Genomic DNA, 13,787 nt, shown 5'->3' with positions numbered 1-13,787 from the left:
GATAACTTGCTGTCTGAAGCGTCTCCGAGCCCAAGATTCACGTCATAGGGCGCCACGGTTTTGTACCATTACAGAGGAAAATGGTTGCACCTTTGAACCAAACTCCAATCTTCTGCGTTGCAATGGGAGATGATTACGGGGTTTCTAAAAAGTGACCTTCAATTGGGTTGCGTAAAGTAGATTGGTCTTAGTGAATCTGTGTTCATGATTAACTGCACACATGAACACTGCATTTGATACTGAGCGCTGATCTAAGAGCATACATGCACTTTGGATGTGGCCAATTGGTCAGCAGAAAAGGAGAAGTAGTAGACAGTTTGCAACACGTACCCTTCTTAATGTTACAATTTTTACAACCGTTACTGTAACTTATGTTATAGCGAACACTTTAATGACATGGAAAGGAATTATCAGATAGTGGTTGCCTGTAGGAGAACAACTTCTTTCCTTATGTCAAGTCTTGTATCTAGTACAAAATACCAATTCTTGCTATGGAGAAAAGGAATGTTACTTGCTGTTTGCTTCCTATGGAATAGGGTCGTTTTAGAGCTAGTGGGTTTGTCTAGCATTAAAAGCATGTAATATCTAGAAATAAAATTCAGTGGGTGTATTACATAAAACAGTTGTGTATGTGACGAGGATGAATAAATCGTAGAAGTTTTACCTTATTACCGTGACATTTATTTTACCAACAGGTTTTTTACAGTTAATCATTTACGTCAGAGACATATGAGTGGGAACAGTAGTGAATTGTATCTCGTTCGAGAAGTATTCAACAAATAAAAAGAAGAAAATTGCTTTCTACGCTTCATTGAATCTACAGTCTGAATGATGATTTTAATGGATGTTTGCAACAGATTCCTTAAATCGTCAGCATAGTTCTGTGTATTACCTATTTTCAAATGTATTTGAAGAAGAAAATGAAAATACGTGGAACTGAACATCGTTCTATCTACACAAAACTCTTTGACAATCACGGATGTTCTATTCGCAGTTCATTTGAACAGTGTCTTCTATGTCACAGCTGAGAAATGTGTCAGGTAAGCTAATATAACATCGCAGCGCTATTTGGGCTGGAACTGGCAGAGACGTATGAGGAAATATCGTTGTTCATCAGCGAAAGTGACGTAATGGTTGGAGATAGCAGGCCCACTGCCACGCAGCCACTGTGGGCTAGTATTAACAGTAATACACTAGCCACACAACTCATGGCTAAACTGCGTGACAGATATCCCAAACTATCAAATGCGATAATTTGCAAGCTATCAAATATTTTACCCATTTACTTTCTTGATTCAAATCATAAAACACATTCTTCCTATAAATTATATGAAAAATACAGTTTCAGTAATTGGAACTCACTGAAAGTTACAATTTCAGCCTACGTCTGTGAAGCACGAACTTCATATTTCTTGTCTGCAGTTAAATAATAATGACAGAAAGGAAGCACATACTAGCAACAGGAAATTAACTTAAAAGGAGAAATCGGAAATATTTCCTGGAATGCAACACCTCTGGCGGTACAGGATACCGATTATTGTGCTACATGATCTGAGTTCTCCAGTGCGTGACAACATAAGAAATCTGGATTACTTGATGAAATACGTTGTTCTCAAACGAAATATAGCTATTGTGAAAGTCACAAAAATAGTAAATTTCTTTAATCCATTAAGAACTCTGAATTTGTAATAGGCTAAAATATCCGTAGTGGATTCTTTGTACTGAAAATGTTCGTCGCTTTATAATGCTTTTTAAAAAATCATTTATTATCACTGTAGTGTGAAAGGGGAAGCATTCTGGCACAACTTTGTACAGAGCACAATTTAATCATTGCTAATACTTGGTTTGAGGATAGTGACATTTTGTATATGCGGAAGTGACCTGGAGACGTTGGATGTTTCATATGAATTGCGTAGCGATAAGATAGGAATTTCGAAAATAGAATTTTAAACTGCAAAACATATCCAGACGCAAATGTAGACTCTGAGTAAAATTTATTGGTTATAAACAGTTGAATCAGACTGAAGAAACTGCAGAAGGGTAGGAAAGTAGTGAGATGGTACGGGTTAAGTTGAAAGAAGCGAAGACTGTTGAGCGTTTCAAAGTTATTGTTAGCAACGATTGGCTGGAAAAGATAAAAAGGAATACAACAGAATATGAATGGGTAGGTCTGAAAGTGAAATACTGAGGACAGCAGAGGATCAAACTGGCAAAAGGGAAAGGCCTAGTACAAATCACTGTATAACACACGAGATATTTAACCAAACTGACGAATGGAGAAAATATAGAAATGCAGTAAATGAAGCAGGCAGAAGAAATGGTTCAAATGGCTCTAAGCACTACGGGACTTAACATCTGAGGTCATCAGTCCGCTAGACTTAGAACTATTTAAACCTAACTAACCTAAAGATATCACACACATCCATGCCGGAGGCAGGATTCGAACCTGCGACCGTAGCAGCAGCGCGGTCCCGGACTGAAGCGCCTAGAACCGCTCGACCACATCGGCCGGCCAGGCAGAAGGGAATACAGTGTCTGAAACAGAAATTCATAGAATGTGCAAAATGACTAAGCAGGAATAGCTAGACGAGATATGTAAAGATGTAGAATCAGTTATGACTATGGGAAATATAGCTGAAGCAAAGAAGGGGAGTCTTAAAGGCGTAAGAATTTTTTAAATTGCTATGGAAGGGAAACGAAGCTGAAGATTGGTATAGATGTGTAAAGGAAGTCGATGAAAATTAAATGGGAGATGCCGCACTGTGAGAACAATTTGACAGAGCACTAAAATACCGAACCAGAAATCAGGCCTTTAGAGTAGACGATATTACTTCAGAAATGGAGATCCTTGTGGGATAGAACTTGAGACAACTATTCCTCTTGGCATGCGTAGAGTATAAGACAAACCAAACACCCTCAGACTTCAAGAAAAGTACAGCAATTTTAATTCCTTGGAAGGCAGGTGCTGACAGATATGAATATCAACTAATCAACAGTTTAATAAATCGTGGCTACAAAATATGATCTCAAATTAGTTACGGAAGAATATAAAAACTTGTTGATGCCGACTCTGGGAACGATCAGTTTGGGTTCCAGACAAATGTAGGAAGACACAAGGAAATAATGAGTCTATGGTTTATCTTTAAATACGGGTTGAAAAATGAAAAGTTATGTTAATAACGTTGGTAAATTAAGAGAAATCTTTTCTCATTATTGATTCGATTACACTGTTTGATATTATGAAGATGGCATGGACGAAACATAGGAAGCGAAAGGTTGCCTACAACTTCTGCAGAAACAAGACTGCAGTTACAAGTTTCCAGGTGAAGCAGTAATTGAGAATGATTGTAGCCCATCCCTGATGATATTAAATCTGTTCACTGAGCAGTCTTTGAAGGAAACTGGGGAGAAATCTTGAAAGGGAATTAAAGTCCAGGAAGACTAAATAAAAAAAATTTGAGAATGCAGTTCTCTCACAGACGGCAAAGAATGTGCAAGAGCAATTGCATGGAATGGATGTTGTCTTGAAAAGACTGTATAAGATGAATATTAATAAAAATAAAACAAGGTTATTGGAAACTAGTCGAATTAGATTAGACACTGAGATACTGAAGTTGTAGATGAGTTTTGGTATTTGAACAGCAAAATAATTAACGACGATCTAGTTGGAGAAAATGTAAAATGCAAATTTGTAAGAAGAAGAAAAACTCTTCAGAAAAAGAGAAAATTCTTAACATAGAATATGGATTTAAGGATCTGGAAGCTTTTTATCAAGGTGTTTATTTGGGCCATTTGTACAAAAGTGAAACGTGGGCGGTAAGCAGTTAGCAAAGGAAGGGAACAGAGGTTTCGATAGGAAGTCAATAATCGATAGAACGAATCCTGAGGCATCATTCACTCTCAATGTGGGAATGGAAATACGTTTAAATGGATGTACAATTTCGGAAAAAAATGGACACCCTCTAAGACAGTGTTCAGTAGCACCAAGGTATAATAAGTGCATACTGAGGGTTTTTAGTGTTAATGATTCATTTGTCGGGGTTACAGTGATCAGATGGTACCCAGGAGGCCCGATTGTGCATTCTCTACTGACTTTGCAAGCAGTAACTGTGCCGATCAGTGTTTCCAACATTCATTCTGGGGTACAATCATGCCTCTACGACTCGTACGTACTCCTACTAAACAGCTTCACCCACTTGAAATGGTTCACATTGTGGACCTGTAGAAAGCTGGATGGACATATCGACAGACTGGTGCACATATTGGACACAGTGTGTGCGTGGTGTGCCGCTGCTTTCAACAGTGGTCAGTGGAAAATTCCGACACCTGTGTATCAGATTCCGGATGTCTGCAGTAGTACAGACGGATGTCAAGATCGACGCACTGTGCGAGCAGATGTGGCTGAGCGAACATCATCCAGGGACGAAATCTGGGCACATGTTGCATCTGCTGTGTCATCAGGAATAACTGGCAAACGCCTGCTTGCAGCAGAATTAAGATCCAGTGTGCCTTTAGCCAGGCTACCTCTAACACCAGGGTACCGCCAAGCAAGGGTACTCTGGTGTTTTCATAGAGCTGACTGGAGAGTACCATGACGCTCTGTTGTCCTCATTATTGACACCAGGTTCTGTCTCTACGCGAGTGATGAACATTCACGTGTATGGCGCAGGCCTAGTGAATGCGTTCTCCCACGACACAGAGGTTCTAAACCAGATTTCATGGTGTTGGGTGAGCCATCAGTTACAACTCGCGGGCACATTTGGTATTCCTGCCGGGCAAAATAACCAGTGCCCACTGCATAGTACAGGCTACTACCGTGTCTTGGGACAGGAACGTGACGTGCGTTTTCAGCAGAAAGTGCACTTGCTCATCCAGCTGCTGTGATACACTGTGCTCTTCGTGGTGTATAACTGTCGTGGACAGCAAGATAATCAGATCTCTCGTCAACTGAACACGTATGCGACGTCATGAACACGGAACTTTCTCCCTCACAAGGGCATATAAAAACCATTGCCTAGCAACAAAAGGCGCAAAATGGTCGGGAAAATCTATCGCAGGATGCCGTTCGGCATCTTTATGGTTGTTTCTGTGCGAGAATACACTCCTCCATTGCCGCCAGTGGGGGATACTCTGTGTATTGCTGTCACTGTTTACGCATGCTTTACTGTGACATGTGTGTTTCACTTGGTCTAAATTTGTTATCATATACTCCTACAATTATGAACTTGTGGATAAAATGACCTTGTCCTTGAGGGTGTTGTATTTTTTTCCGGTAGTGCATGTCGCACTAGTTACGCAGAAATGTAGAGGATTCCACAAGAGAGACTATCCTGAAGAGCTACATCAAACTAGTCTTTGACAGGAGATTACGACACATACCTACCTCTAGAGTTACTACAGGTTTATTCTCAGGTGGTAGGTGCGTACAAACATTTTATATTTCGCTGCAATTGTAGCTAGAAATTAGGTGAATTCGGTCGAATTATGATCATAAATGAAAGACGGTGATGATATTATGTTACTTACAATTCCTCCGGAAGTTGTAAGTATAACACCTAAAAAGCGACCAATTCTACCCCAACGAGGAAAAGACAATAATTAAATACAATTAGTTTCACAACATGTTTACAGACATTTGACTTAAGCACTAGGAGTGACCAGTAATGAGAGATGTTGGAGACATTTTTATATAAGTGTTTTATATAGTTGTACAAAATCATCCCTTGACATAGTAAGTCCATATTACATCTTCTTCTAATACTATAGTACCTGTATCTGTCTTTTTCATAGACGAACACTTAAATATTCGAAGCATAAAAAAGCCGTATTTCTAAAGTCATTACTAGTAGGCCCTTTTTTCACGTAAGTATGAAACTGATTCCTACCTATGGAATGTGATAAACGTATTGTTTTAAGAAGATATTCTCTCATGGTTATTACTGATTAAACAAGAATTGTTTTGGGAACAACAGTTTGAATTTAGTTACAGAATATAGTTTGTAATGTTCACTGGTGATATAAAACAATTTTTCTGGAAATAACGCTTTCAATTTCAAGCACATTTTTAAAGTTTTCTCATAATCAGTCTGTTTGGTGCCTGTTACCGTAAATATTAGTTCACGTATCGCACGTTCTATATTTCATCAACTTCGTCAGAAATTTAATCTACTACAGAAACTTAAAAATACCACATAACAGTCCACTGTTTTGCGTTTAACTGAACGTTCAGTTGCCTCTGGGCTGACTGTGGCTATCGATACATCAGCAGGCCACGATGGTGACCCCTAGGGGGTGGTCACCGCAATGTGGGTGACGCAGGTGAATGACATTCACGTAGAGTTGTCCGGCGGTACTGCAAGTAGAGCTTCAGTAATTCCACTATTACTCGAATCACTCACACTTTAATTTTCACAGACGTTTACACTGTGTGTGTTGCGTGTTTAGATCCTATTTTACAGATTTCCTAGACTCCACGTCTCTACGAGGTGAAACATAGAGCATTTCTATAACGCTAGTCTTTCCTGGGAGTCTGTGACAATTTCAGAGGCCTTTGTTGGATTAGACAATTTCGCCACCCCTTATCAGATGAATCCCAGGCATTCTGCCAAATATTCACCAACTAGCGCCATATCTAGGCTTGACTTAAAATTTCATCAGTGGTAGACATGTGCGCCTTGTACAGTTCTCCACAGTATCCTTTCTTCTAGGAGTGCTAGTCCCACAAGATATGCGGGATAACTTCTGTGGAGGTTGGAAAGCAAGGAATAGGTGCTGGAGGGACTAAACCTGTGAGGACGAGTTGTGAGTCGTGTCTGGAAAATTCAGTCGGTAGAGCATTTTTCCACAAAAGGCAATGGTTTTGGTTTCGATTTCCAGAGTGGCAAACAGTTATAATCTACAGGAAGTTTCAAATCAGCGCTAGATACGCTGCAGTGTGAAAATTCGTTCTGGAGTTTATGTATTATTTTGCTGCACTTAGGATAGTAAACGTGCCTGTCAGTAAATGGTCACTTGTAGGACAAATGGTCGCAGCACTGAAGAAAAAGTTAGAAGATGATACCAGAACATGGGACGAAAAATTGTTCGAAACTTTCAGAGAGGATAATTGAAAACGAATCATTAAAAAAAAAAAGGTTCGAAAGGCTTGAAGAATATGCCAATAACACACTTTAACAGAGATGTGCGAACCCATATATGCAGAAACAAAGTATTTAACGACATCGGAGCACGACTTAGAAAACTGGAACAATTGTACGAGTTAAGCTACTAGCACACGCAGAGGCTCGGCTCGTTTAAGAAGAGCACTAAAGCCTGGTGAACTCGGATGGAAAAAGTGAATGAATGTCTCTAGAAATAAACAGAAACACCGTATGGCAGTTGATAACAAAGAATATTCAGTCTCTATCGAATTCAGAAACCAAACGCACTTCAGTACAGTGGAAATAGCGAAAAGGATAAAGGATCGACATAAGGAAGCGAATAAACCAATAAATTAAAAGGAGGTACTATAAATCTGAACTTTGCTGTGGAAAGAGTTGAACTAACTGTACGCAAGAGTACATGTAGTTTCTTGAAACATCTAAAATGAGCTTGCTAGCGAAGAGAATCATGCGAGTCATCAAGCGACGTTCCGATGGGGATAAAAATTAGAATAAATAGGGTGGATGACTCATACACTAGTGAGAAGTTTCTAACCGTTTGTGCACTGCATTTCTCCAATCCTAATGGTCGCTTACTTTTTATGGCGTCGCACAAAGGAGTCAACACAAGACCAGTAATACAGTTGGCCAGCTTTAATAGAAGGATTTAGCCTGGAGGGTTCGAGTGATAGTGTTTTATCTTTCCTGTAAAGTCTGTAAGAGGAAGTTATTAGACAAATTTAGTACAGGACCAACACATCAAGACTGGAGAATAAATGTTTCAAGGACATACATTCAGCATCCAGAATGGCGGGAGCCTGAAAAGACATTTAGCTGCTGTTCAGAACGGAAACGATGCATGTTCTAGCCCAACAAGTTTGAGGTTTTTGCAACAATAATCAGTTTCATATTAACATAGGAGGTAAAGAAGTGACTAATTATTAAGCCTCTGGCGTCTGACGGCATACTGAGACCTGTCGCCTGTCACACAGGCAATGAATCCACTAAACGCCCATTAAGAAGGAAATGCAAGCACGATGAGTACAGCAGAGTAAGAATGTGGTGAGAAGGGGACAGGCCCGAGGGAGAGCCTGAAGAACGCTTAATTAATGAGTAACACAACAATTTATCTTGGAGAAGTCCACTAGTTTTGAAAACAGAGAGCAACAATGGGACACAAATTTCAGGTGATTCTGTGCAACATTTTGCCAGAGCGCAAGTTCAAGATATAAACATCGTAAACTACCTCTCTCTTCGGCAGTTTAGGATTACATTAAAATACACTGGTGTGCCAAACTTAAGGCTGAAAGTAACTTTTGCATTATGTGTCACTGCCAAGTGATATAAAGCTGGATAAAACAGGTATTATATTTAGAAAGAACTGCTGCAGTATAGTACAGAAAGTAACAGAAAGAAATACGCAATAAGAGGAAATCAAATGACACTGTTACTCAAAGATTGTGATTACAATGATGTCACCACATTTATGGCGGTGCCATGGACTTGACAAAAGAAGGCACATGGTTCTCAATACGCTGTGTAATCACCACAGACAGTAATGCATGATCTGAAATTTACTCCCATGGTGGCCACAACGTTGTGAAGGAGCTCTTGTGGTAGGTCGTCCCATTCCTCCAGCAGCATCGTTGACAACTGCTGAATGGTCGCATCCGACCCAAACGTGCTCGAAGAGATTTAAGTCGGGGCAACGGGCTGGCCATTCCATTAGCCGAATATTCTCTCGTTCGAATAGCTCCTCTACCTGCGCTTTTCGATGCTGTCACGCCTTGTCATCCATAAAAATGAAGTCAGAGCTGAATACACCGTTGAAGAGATGCGCATGAGGAATGAGTACAATGTTACAACGACGTTGAGCGCTGAATGAACTATTTTCAAAAATCTGGAAGTCAGTACACGTATGCAACACTATGCCTCCCCACAGCATAATACCTGGACCATCAAAAAGACCACGTTCGACGATGTTCCTCGGAGCATTACGTATTCCCACGTCTCGTCCTATGACAGAACGTCCATAGTCGCTACGCTACTCAGACACCACTACTCGTTCGTTCAGTCCCTATTCTCTTGGCACCATCGCAAGCTGTGCCGCAGATATGCGACTGTCAATGGAACCAAACATACTGGTCATTAGGCAAAGACACCACACCTATGCAATCGCCGTGCCACTGTGGAGTGCTAGATTCCCTGTCTTCCAGTCCTGTTAAATATGGTTGTAATTGCCCCGATGTTAGACGTTGGTCTTTTCTTGCCTGTTAGACCATATAGCGCTCATCTACTGCTGTAGTTGACTGACTGATCACCTCCTTTCTTCGGGCAGCGGTGCCTGTGATTTGGAACACTCCTCACGCAAGTGAAACAATGCTGTGAACAGTTCCTAGCTACTGGTCTACACTAGTCACACTTCGTCCTTCTTCTAGCTTCCCGATGATTCTTCCCCATGTGAAGTCATCCAGATGTTGTCTGTGGGCCACAGTGTAATCAAGAATACCACCACAGTGCACCTTAACTGATCGTTCATTGATATGCCCGGTGCTTCCGCGTTCCTTCAATGGCCACGTCTTGTGAGGCCGGCCCCATTCTGTGCTGTTGTGCCGCTGACTGCACGCCATGTGATGTCCAACTTCCTGTGCACGACTGGGAGACTTTTGGTAATACGCGCCCGCACTTTCCCTCATTTCCAACGAGTAGTTAATACGTTAAGTTACTTTATATATCCCATCCTTAGGTTTTTCTCTGCAGTGTATGCATCCTGAAATACACCCTAAATAACCTCCCCTCTTCTACACAAAGTTTAAACCCAAGAAATTATATTATAAGGCTATCTGATTGCAATATTTAAAGGAATAGCACGTATTAAAGAATAGGTGCAGATTACTTCATGCTACAAAATAACATCAGGAACAAACAAGCACCTGAATGAATTTTGTGACTATACTAACTGCTGATAAGCTGTAACCTAATTTGTAGAACGTTTCAGAGAGCCACCTTCTAGAAAAGTTACTTGCCATGAGCATGCGTGGCTCAGTCTGTTAATTTAACCTTTTCTATTTTAAACTGTCCAGTTAAGTAATGTGACAACTGCCAAAAACCTGAATAACCAACTTCTGCAGCGCAAACTGTTGCAAGACGCGCAGGAAAAGAGTCAGTGAGGTTCTGGAAGATAGCGACAGGTATGTGGAGCCATGCCCACTTCAATGCTATGTGCAGCTGCGCTAGGTGTCTCGGTTGAGCATCCAAGGCGCGAACAGCACAATCGAGGTGGTGCCACAGATCCTCGGCTGGGCTTAAATCCCGAGAATATGGTGTTTAGGGGAGTACGGTAAACTCATCTTCCAGCCATACATGTACACTTCGAGTTGTGTGACTCATTGCATTGTCCAGCTCGGTAGACGACATCACCTCGAGGCAAAACAAACTTCATGGACATGGTCCTCAAGGATAGATGGATACTTCGGTCAACTATTGTGCTTTCCAGAACGATGTGATCACCTGGGGAATGCCACGAAAACATTCCCCAGAGAGTAATACATACAGAGTGTTTGCTTTCAGACGTTTCATGCCATATACACCAACAGCCATCTGTCGGATGGGACATAAAACCGGATTCATCTGAAAAGGCCACCTGTCGCCATTCAGTTGGCGTCCAGTTGTTTTACTGACGTGGATATTTGTTGATGAGACACTGTTGGTAGCCCCTTGTTTCATCTAAATGGTCAGCTGCTCAGTAGCATTTGCCCATAAGATCTATGCAGCTGTCGTTCACCTATGTCATCTGTGACCTGTGGTGCATCACAATTGCCTCAGTGCCAGTTTCTGATAGCGCCATTTTGCCATGCTCGATATACTTTAACGACAGCGGCAAGTGGACAGTTAACAAACTCAACCATTTCGGAAATGCTTCAGCTCTTGATCCAAAAACCAATGATCATGTATTTTTGGATGTCAGATAAATCGCTCTGTTTCTGCGTTACGTCAACAAATGCAGCGTTCTCCGTGTCACCCCTGACATACTTGGTATACCCTTCACTGCTAGTACTGCCATCTGCCGTCTGTTAGTGGTTATTGCACACTGACTTCGAAAAATAGATGGCAGGCTCATCAAAGTGACTAGAACATGAATAAATGTGAAATCTAAGGACATACAGTAATCACACCTTACATAAGGTGAAGTACCTCCAACACTATTTGCCTCTCCAGCTGATGACGCCTTATGACCTGAGGTGAATACAAATAAATGGCCAAAACGTACAACACTTTCCAGTTTTGAGAAATATGTACAATTATTAAGACCGTGACTAAGTTTGGTATCCCCACTGAAAACAAAATCTATATAACTTTATTTGTGATGGCTTGAGACATTGAAATGTACACACATTACCGTGCGAATAACAGCGACGTGGGACTTCAAATAAATCTCACAGCGTTTCATTCATCCAAAGCATATTCATGGCCACAATAAACCGAACAACAGACCATGCATGAAAAACATGGTATAATGCATCACCAGAAGAGAAAGAACTGAATAACAGCAATTCCATAGTCATCATAAAATACTGAAAACAGTTAACTAGACGAGGATGTGAGTCATTCGACGGGTCTAGTAGTCGAATGGACTAATGTTAACACGATTATGTGCCATGTCTCGGAAAACTGACCATCTAATTGTACAATGAAGATTAACTTTGATTACAGATAAATGCATGTTCAGTATCTGGAAGTGCTGAAGATATAGTTACTTCAAGCTATGTCACACAAGCCAGAGTCTTAGCAAACATCTGTAACAAAAAACTGAGAATGATAAACAAAAAGCGATTTTACTTCAACGTAATACTTTACTGAAGTATAGCACCGCCTTTGTATCCTTTAAAAAGACCAGTTTCCAGCGAAGCAGGTGGAGTGCTCGGCTGTTATTGGTTAGTGCTACAACTTGTAAGAGTGTCAGACCAGAGATATCCCCTCAGTGTTAATTGAAGACTGTGATACATTCAGTTGACAATTGATGGGTATCGGAACGCATTTGCAGAACGTCTGTGATCTGGAATACACAAAATAAAAATGATTTCTGAAAAATGAGAATTCATCAACCTCCACTTACATTTTAGAACAGATTAGGAATGTCTTTTGCAGGAAAACCAGCGGAAGGGCCTTCCACATTGACCATCTAAGCTTCCGCCTACAAACATAATTTCGGTATTGACCTATAGTCTACTACGCAAATGGATCCACTATCTTCCTAAAAATTACATAAACGTAATATTCAGAACTAATCAGATAACACTTTGACACAAAATATAAAATGGAGGTATATAAGAAAATGTTCATAAATATACAACATAACTTTCAATGTTAGTGGGACCACAATCTGGCACAAAATATTTAAAAAATTTAAAGAAAGCTATTAAATCCACAACATTCCATTCATCCCAAATGGGACCACAATTCTGACACAAAAAGCTAAAGTGAAAATGTTGGGATATGACATAAATATAAGATATAACGTTTGAAATTGATGAGATGACAATTCTGGTACAAAATATCAAAAATGAAGGTTTTACAGAAATGTACATATAAGTAAAACTCAATACCCAGTATAACTGAGGCCTCTATTCTGGCATAAAATATGCAAAAAAATTAAAAAATGAACATCCACATAGTATATGATACTCAATGTAAAACAGATGACAATGTTGGCACAAAATGTTGAAAAGAAATGATCTTATAGAAATGCATGTAGACGTAGAATTTTATGTTCATTGTAAATACAGCCACAATATTGGCAAAAGATGAATGAATCAAGGAAAAATGCATAAACATAGCAACAAAGGAAGTCCTCAGTTCTTGAATGTACCTTAGCAGAAAGTAGTATTTCTTGAACGAATGGTTGTGATACATCAGGATCCAGCATATAGTGTTATTTCTCAATCTACCACCGAGTCAGAGGAGGTTAAGTGGGTTTGTCACATAGTTTGCGTAACTGTTTGCACAGGTGCTGATACAAGGATGGGGCTTGAATGCTTGAATGACTCGCATCTCTGACTGATGTTAATTATCTCACATGGCCATATGGAGGTCATAGTATTGCATGTACTTGATGAGGAAACTATGCAATACAGATAGTACGCAGATTTATGATTGTGGTCACAGTCCGACATCATGTCTTCCACAGCATTGTAATACAGCTGCAATGGACGTCTGTGAGTCACCCTTTATTGGCAGTCAGGTAAACATCTTGATAGTTTGCAACTTTCCCTCTCTGGAAGGTGCCACCAGCATCAGTTCTAGGTGTGAGCCAGTCTGTTGAGCTGTAGGATGTGAAAATCGTTTCAGCATAGTGAATACCCACCATCTGCCCTAGCTAAGTTGTCAGATCAAAGTATGGCAAATTCTTGTATGAGTTCTGATGCTAGCTTGTTCTTCACAGACTCCTTCTCTCGCCTTAACATGTAAATATCCATGTTTGTAACGAATATAAAACTGACAAAATGATGGAAAGGAACAATGAATCATCACATTCAAGACATGCCATCCCTTAAGAATGGTGAAAGTGAATTCATTCTACATCTCTTCATAAACCACTGGATCGATTTATTCAAAATTCGTACAATTATTATTTACTGTCTGAACGTC

The sequence above is a fragment of the Schistocerca nitens genome, chromosome 3 (genome assembly GCF_023898315.1).
Source record: "Schistocerca nitens isolate TAMUIC-IGC-003100 chromosome 3, iqSchNite1.1, whole genome shotgun sequence".
NCBI lineage: Eukaryota > Metazoa > Arthropoda > Insecta > Orthoptera > Acrididae > Schistocerca > Schistocerca nitens.
Note: the sequence above shows the minus strand (reverse complement) of the source record.